Source organism: Choloepus didactylus, chromosome 22 (genome assembly GCF_015220235.1).
Source record: "Choloepus didactylus isolate mChoDid1 chromosome 22, mChoDid1.pri, whole genome shotgun sequence".
Classification (NCBI taxonomy): domain Eukaryota; kingdom Metazoa; phylum Chordata; class Mammalia; order Pilosa; family Megalonychidae; genus Choloepus; species Choloepus didactylus.
In genome coordinates this window covers 4,487,462-4,495,694 of record NC_051328.1, presented here as the reverse complement: position 1 = coordinate 4,495,694, position 8,233 = coordinate 4,487,462, and the positions used below count along the sequence as shown (strand labels likewise).

The 8,233-nt window shown below is 48.8% G+C and overlaps 1 pseudogene; it reads right to left on the bottom strand.

The window, feature by feature from the left end:
* Positions 1-843: 843 nt before the first annotated feature.
* Positions 844-2,842, bottom strand: LOC119519057 (annotated as a pseudogene).
* Positions 2,843-8,233: the final 5,391 nt, after the last annotated feature.

Genomic DNA, 8,233 nt, shown 5'->3' with positions numbered 1-8,233 from the left:
CTAATGCATCATTCCGTTTCGTCGATTACAAAGGCCTCAGGACTCCTTGTCTATGACCCTGTGGTTCAGGAAGGACAGCATCAGCCTTCCTTTCTGGCAGATCCTGGGAGCTGCTGTAGGAAACATTTCCCTCTTTTCCTTCATCCCTGTCTCCAAAACAATAAAAAGTGCCCTATCTCCCACTTGCCCCTCACCCCACTCTTCTTTATGTCTCAATTTCCTATCTAGGTTTCTAAGCCCCAAATGCTTGAAATCCCTAACTTGAAAGAACAGCCGAGTCCTTTTTGCAGGAGAGAAAACACATCTTCAAACCCCATCTAGAGGGTTCGCCCCTTTCACACCTTAGCTCTGAATTCAAATCCTTCTCAGCCACAAATCTTGTTCCATGACCGCTCCAAGTTTTTGGGGGGTAAAAAAAATCCATCCTCCTTCTTCTAGAGCACTGTTCCAGAAGCATCATATCTTGATCACATTAGGTTCACAGGACAATGTTAGGCTGTATGCAGAGAAACATTTTTCTATGCTAATAGTTAAGTATTCATTTTAATGTTTAGTACAAAAACAATAAAGCTAGCTCATCAGACTTGTGTTTTCATGGATGTTGCTTATAGTGGGCTAATGTAGATGTTTAAATGCAGGGTGAGTATATTAAATATATATATATGTTTTTTTTTAACCATTTAACTTGTTTTAATGTTTCTTCACAAATGGTGAAAGATACTAAAGTACAAAGAATAATCATAATGTTGGCCAACATTATAAATATGGAATTATGAATTTAAAACATTTTCTGGTTTAAAAAATAAATCTAGTAGTCAATGCAGCTCTGCAGGGTCTCTGTGTCTAGCAGGGCCGGTCTCTGGGTTCCTGACGGTGCTCACCTTTATCCATTTTTCCAGGTCCTCTATGGCCACCTCTTCTTCCTCCCATCTATTCCATCAAAGGCCCAGGAGGCCCCCCAGGGCCGCCCTGTCTTCCTCTACCAAAGCCACCTCAGTCCATGCCCCGGCCACCACAAAAGCCACCTCTGTCTCCACCGCGGCCACCGCTGAACATTCCACCAGGACCACCACGGTCCATGAGACCTCCTCTTCCTCCCCTCATGCCACCAGGGCCACCTCTGCCACAGTCACCACCTGGAGGTGGAAAGGGTGGCGGGAGGAAGCCTTCAGGCTTTGGGGCCTTACACTGGTTACATTCTGTCCTCCAGGCGAAGTTCTGGTTTCCACATCCCAGATTGGAGCACTGCCGGTCTCCAGCTCGGTGTTGGACGTTTCCTCCTCCAGATGGGTTGCCTTGGGAACCCCAGGGCCCTCTTGGGGGGAAGCCTCCTCTGTCTCCTCCACGGCCTCCCATGTGACCCATTGGTCTTCCAGGACCTCCTGGGCCCCCTGGACCTCCGCGAAGTGGGGGTGGCATTCCTCTGCCCTCAGGGCGGGGCATACCACCTCGCATGCTATTCATTGGAGGCTTCTTCTGTGCAAGAGAGACACTTCTGTGCAAGAAGACACTTCTTCTGTGCAAGAGAGACATTTCCCTTGAAAATCTTTCCCATCAAACTACTCCACAGCGGCCTTGGCAGTCAGCGAGTCCTCATATGACACTGTGGCATCACCTTTGGGCTTTCCTGTTTCCTTGTCCAGGAAGACGTGGATCATGGGTTGCCCAGTTCTCTTGTTAATCTTCACAACCCCACACTGCTTAAAGAAGTCCACCAAGTCATCTAGGGTCCCATTATCATTTAATCCTTGCACATAAATTGCAGTGTTGTCAGAGTCTTCATCTGGATCTACATGCAGGCCTAGATCAAGAGCTTCATCCATGGGCCCACCAGGCTTATTGAAGACACCTCGCTCTCCAGCGCTGCCCATTCCACCACGTCCTCCTCCCCGCCCACCTCTGCTCACGCCTCCATGATCAAATCCCCCTCTTCCCCTGCCCTGGTCATCAGGGCCGCTCATGCTCTGGTTCTCTCCTGGTCCGGAAAATCCTCCAGACTCCTGCCCATAAACACCCATGCTACTGGGGTGGTCCTGTCGGAATGAACTCTGCTGCCCGTAGCTGCTGCTCTGTCGGCTCTGTTGACTTGGAGCCTGGCTGTAGGACCCAGTTTGGGGGGGATAACTAGTGGGAGGCTGCTGCCCATAGCCGCTCTGTTGACCGTAGCTACTCTGCTGTCTATAGCTGCTTGGCTGCCCATAGGTGTTCTGCTGAGAGTAACTGCTCTGATCATAACTAGTCAACTGTGTAGAGGAATAGCTGGTAGGAGGATAGGATGGAGGTGCGGTGACTGGCTGCATGGGGTAGCTTCCAGGTACCTGAGGATAACTGTAGTTACTCTGTCCATATCCTAGGCTGGGCTGGTTGTAACCCCCTGTGCTAGACTGAGGTTGACTAGTCTCAGCAGGCTTGCTACCATCCTGCAGTCTTGCAGGTGCAGAGGCTGCTGGCTGCTGCCTGTAGGTTGGGTAGCAGGCTGAGTGCCATATGCAGACTGAGCTGCATAGGAGGCCTGGGTGGTGATGACCGCGTAGCAGTGGTGGTATCGTAAGCACCAGTATCTGTACCCCTGGACAGGCTGGATGTAAGCCTGGGGGGCAGTAGGAGTAGAATAACCAGTAGGAGGCTGTCCATAAGAAGATGCATAGGCTGTCTGCCCACAGGTTGCAGTGGTCTGAGCCTGGGTATAGCTGACATCTGTGGGCTGTCCATAGGTCCCGTAACTTTGTTGCCCATATGCCTGGGTGGTCTGTGCATATCCTTGAGTGGGCTGGGCGGAATACACACTGTAGCCTTGCTGGGCTGCGGCTTGGCTGTAGGTACTGTAGTCCATGGACACCATTTTCTCTCCTTCCTCCTCGTCCTCTCAACGTCTGTCTCCCTCTCGCCTTCCCTCTGTATATATGTATTTTTAAAAACCATAGGAGTGTACAACACAAAGAGTGAACCTAATGTAAACTACGGATTATAGTCAATTGCATAATTATAATAATATTGTTTCATCAATTGTAACAAAGTTACCCCACTAATGCAAAGTGTTACTAATAGGGAAAACTGGTGTTGTTTGAGGGGGGTATAGGGGAGCTCCGTATTTTCTGCATGGTTTTCTGTAAACCTACAACTTTTCTAATAAAAAATAAACTTAAAAAGCACTTAGTAAATACTGACACAAGTGCTATGTGGGTATGGCGAGAATCAGGATGATGTATGGAAATGGCTGATGCTTTGGGAACCACTAAATTCATGGTCAAGTGTGTGCAGCGTCCGTCTGTGCAGAGGGGCCCACTGAGGAGGGGCAGGGAAGAGGCGTGGGTCGTATCTCCTCGTTGCCCCCCAGGGATCATCTCTCCTTTCTGCTGTGAGTCGGCAGCCTGTGGGGGCAGGAGCTGCTTCTGTGTCTTCCCTGACACCTCTATTAGTCCCTTTCTATAATTTACCCAGGAAAACCCAACCTTCAGATGTCTATTTAACAAGGTTACAGCCCAGGTGAAAGGAGATGCAAACACTTGCAGGGAAGGACAGAAAGGCCCTCGGTAATTCATGCTGTTGTGAGGGGTTTTGTTTCCAAAGCAGCAGGCATTTCAGAGGCAAGACGGGGCTTCACTTTTTTTCCAAATTCCCGGCCTCCTGAGAGACTAGCAACCTCAGCTGCAAAATGAATTTAGTTCCCCGGTTTATGCATTAGACAAATGTAAGCTCTTTACCTGAGCCCAGCCACTCGGCAGCACCCTGCAGGGAACACAACTGTCGCAGACAACAGACAGAAGCCTGCCCGCCGAGAAGCCAAGGGTGGCATCCCAGTAAGGGCTTGGGGGAGAGAAGAGCTGAGCCCCGGAGAGCCAGGAGAGACATGGCCATCTGTAAATGGTCAGTCTGCCAGGCCAGGCACGTTCGGGCAATTGAGGAAGCCTGTGGCCCGACGCATGGGGTGAGCTGCAGCCAACACACCCACAGCCAAAAGATCACTTAGCTGCAAATGGCGATGACTCCCTCATTTGACTGAGTTTTAGCTTTTTAGTTTGAAAGAGCCTTTAAAACATTCAGTATTATAGGAAAGCATGCAACTGTGTGGGCCCTTTCTGATGTAACCCTCCGTCTCTGGCTATATTCATCCAATGGCATTTAAGGCTCATTAAATTTTGAATCCTGTGTCACCTGCCTTCGGCTCAAAATAGTTCTCTGTGTGCCTTTTGTCTCCCAACTCCATTTTAATGGAAATTGTTTCCATTCACCTCTCTGTTCCCTTCCTCCTGCTAGCAATACCCAATCTTTAATATTCTCCAATGCAGAATTATCACTCTGTAAACCTGTCATTTGAGGAATATGTTGGCCCTTGACTTTGTAAACAGCTGATGGTAAAAATGCAAGCATACTATCGAAATGCTCCTTTTCTTTCCTGCTTTTTGCTCCGGCTGTGGATAAGGATGCGACGGCTCCTGCCCACCCCAACGCCCCCACCCAATATTGCCACCAGCTGCTGGCTTCATCAGATCCATCACGACACAGTCTTCCTCCTAACACTGAGTCTGTCTTGTGTCCCAACCCAGGAAAGTTCCAGGATTTCACTTAGGAGGAGCATATGTCCCATCTAAGAGCAGCAGCCATTAGTTATAATTAATAGATCTTATTTAGCACTTAGTAAGTACCAGGCACTGCTCTAAGTGCTTATAACTGGATGATACAGGACTGTTATTATTATCCCCTTTTTCACAGACAAAAAGATGAAATAAAGCACAGAGAAGTTGAGTAAATTTCCCAAAGTCACACAGCAATTAAGCTCTGAGCTGGGATTTTAACTCCAGCCATTGGAACCCAGAAGCTATACTCCCCAACCCACTCTGCTATACCTGCTTCTAAACATTCCAACTGAAAGTTGCCACATGGACAAGTTTTACCAGGTCTTTGGGTTTTTTAAAAAGAGAAACCATACATGTGAACTTTTATCTGAAATATCTCAATTTTTAAAACCTGACAAAATAATTTTTTAAACATCTTCTGGATCAAACAAAACACATTTTTGAAGGGGAACTGGCTGTGCGAGACATCTGGTTTAAACTAACTGTTTAGCGAGAACAAGTGGCCATCAATTCAAACCCTTCAGCACTAACAAGAAACTTCCTTTGGAGCTGCTGGGCAGGAGCCCGAAGAGCAGACGGGACTCAGCCCTGAGAACAGGGTGAATCACCCCAAAGTCACTGTTCTCTGCAGAGCAGGCAGCTTCTCAATTGTGACTGCTCAGTGGCTTCAAAGAGGGGTTCAGGGCAACTTGTGTTGCAATTGGTTGACATCTGCACTGCATTAAATCAATGCAGTAAGTGTAGCAACCAGCACAAGAAATGTCAGCTCTCATTAGCCTGCAAAATAAATCTGCCTCCATGAGAAGCGGGATTAAAGAACAACAGGGAAATGCCAGGAAGCAGGAACATATGTTGTTCACACAAAAAGAATCTCCAACAATGGGTGTCCTCCTCCGCAGTGGAGGCACCTGAGCAGGGAGGCTTTATTTTGCCTTCCTCCCCGCCCCTCCACCCCCGTCGCTCCCATAACAGGAAATGGGAAACATGTTTCATCATCCATGGTAGGAGGTTCTGCTAAGTGTTTGCTGACACAGCTGAACAGTCATAAAATGTCATAAAGAGTAAATGACTTGATAATGCAAAACAGTAATTAGGATGTTGGTGCACGCTTATGCTATTTACATATTTTAACACTCTGATATTAACATGTTCTCCCTAATAGTACATAAGTGATCCAGCCTTTGTGCAATTCATTGCAGGCTGCCACAAACAGGCAGTCCCTACAAGCAAGTACACATTCCTCTTCTTTCTCTTCATTTTTCTAGCTGCAATCCTGGAAGCCTACCTGGCAGCAGCAGCAGCCCAGGAAAGTCAATCAGTGGGTGGTGGGATGGCTTCCCCAGCTGTGGGTATCGAGGGAAATTCAGGAGGGAGGGAAGTTCTGTCCTTGATGAGAAATTTAACCTTTCTCTAAAGGGGCTGGGGGCAATAGATGTGCTGAGAAATGTTTATCAACTGGGAAGGAAGGAAGGAAGGAAAGAAGAAAGGGATGCAAGCAGTCAGGCAAGCCCTGATTTGTAGCATTTGCCAATTTCCATGGAGTCAATTCTCCCACCACAGCCAATTTCAAGCTTCCAAAATAAAGTCTCAGAACGTGGAGCTGGGAAGAGATGCGTGCCACTGGCTAGCTGGCTCCAGCACACAATTTGGTGGGGGTCTAATTGGCCTCGGTCACTGCTTTAACTCCCCTCTGCATGCAGAGAACCTGACAAGGCCATAGCTCCAAAACCATACTCCATTCCAGATATTTCCCAAGGACCCAGATCTGTTATTGTGCAAAAGAACTTTAGTCAGGTAGCTGGTAGGAAATCACTGAATCCATCGCCCTTGCAGTACAAATGGGGAAACTGTACCCAGAGTGGGGAATAATTTACCCAAGGACACACAGCAAGTTGGCATTGGCATGGGGTCTGGAACTGAAGTCTCCTTAGTCTCCACCCACCTTTTCCTTGGGTGGCTCTATCCTGATCCCTGCCCAGTAGACTCAGTTCTCCTTCCTGTCTCAAGGTCCCTTCCCTCACCAGGCCTGTGTGTTATGTGTGAGTGTGTGAGTGTGTGTGTGGGTGTGTGTGTGTGTGTGTGTGACTTGGGAGTCCTGTGTATTGATGACAGTTGCCAGATAATAGGAAGACATCATGGCGGGGCCATTCCTTGGCAGATATGGATAAACGGGCATAGCAGGGAATGGAGCATCCTGACGGAGAACCTGGCAATGTCCAGTGGGGGAGAAGTGTCCTGAGCCAGAAATGTAGTATTCAACCCAAGGGGAAGGTAGACATTGAAGAGGAGCTGGTCTTTGCCTTGTGTTCTAAATGGGGAAATCAAAACCCAGAGCTGGGAAGGGCTTTCTCCAAGGTCACACCTCACTCCTTTGTGTCAGAGCCAGGGCTACTGAAAGTGGATGAGTTAGGATCTGGGTCACCCATTGAACCCCACTGAACATGACAGAGGCCCTGTCAGGCAAAGCAGCCCTGAACGTCAAGAACAGGCCATTTAGCAGTAACCTCCTTGGCTGTGCATCTGCAATGAGCTCTGTGCTGCCTTCCCTGTCCACCACCCACCTTGCCCCTCTCTCCACACCATCCCGGCCCCCGGGGGAGGGGAGCACAGCCAGGGGGCAGTGGGATGGATGAGAAGGAATGATGCTGACGTCGCAGGGGGGCCGTGAAGTTCCGAGGGGTCACCCGGCTGAACAGATGGCGGGCAGATATTAGATTTAACGCGCACATGGTTGAGTAAATAATGTTTAAGTTTCTCTTGCCAGCCTGGGGAGCAGAGCAGATCGCACCAAGCGGAGGCACCTCCACCTCCCGCCCGCATCATCTGCTCTTCCCAGGGTTTTCATTTCCTGCCCTGTTTGTGCTTTAGAGCATGGCTGGCTGGTCAGGAAGCCGGTGCCCTTGGAAGCGGGAGTGTGTGTGCAGGAAGAGGGAGGGAGAGGGTGGCAGGGCTGGGAGGCGGCCAGCATTTTATTGCCGTGTGTGCTGGGGTAGTGCCCATCAGGCAAAATCATAGTCAAGGGCATCACAGGCAAATCGCTTGGGGGGGTTAGTCATGTTTTAATCTTTCATAATGAAGAATCTCCCGAGCCACACACCCTCTTGATATGCCTGTCAATAAGATTGTTTCTTTATCCACAGATCAAAGAGCTGGGGCTGGTGAAACTGCAAGGCAGGACTTCTGTCTTCTAATCTTAACTCGCTGCTCTCTAGTCTTCATCACTTTCCTTAACTCCTCTCAGCCTCAGTTTCTCCATGTGTCCAGTGACAATGTTGACATTTGCTCGGATGTCTTCACGGTGCAGAAATGTTCGCTGAATGAAGCAGGCATGAATGGAAGGGGGCAAGAGAGAGAGGGAGAATGGAGATTACATGGTAGAATAGGGCAAGATTGTCTGGGGTGATAGAAATGTGTTCACCCAACAATCATTGATGAGCCCCTACTCGGTCAGGGATACAGAAAGGAATAAGGCAGGAGCCCACTCAGAAGCTCATTGCCGAGTGGGGAGATGGTAACTGAATGATGGGAAAGAAATCGGTTACACGTGTGGACTCTGGAATCAGGCAGCACAAGTTTGCATTTTGGCTTTTCACCAGTTACCTCCATCCTCAGCTCCCTTGTTTCTAAAATGTGACCTCATAATTGTACCCATCTCC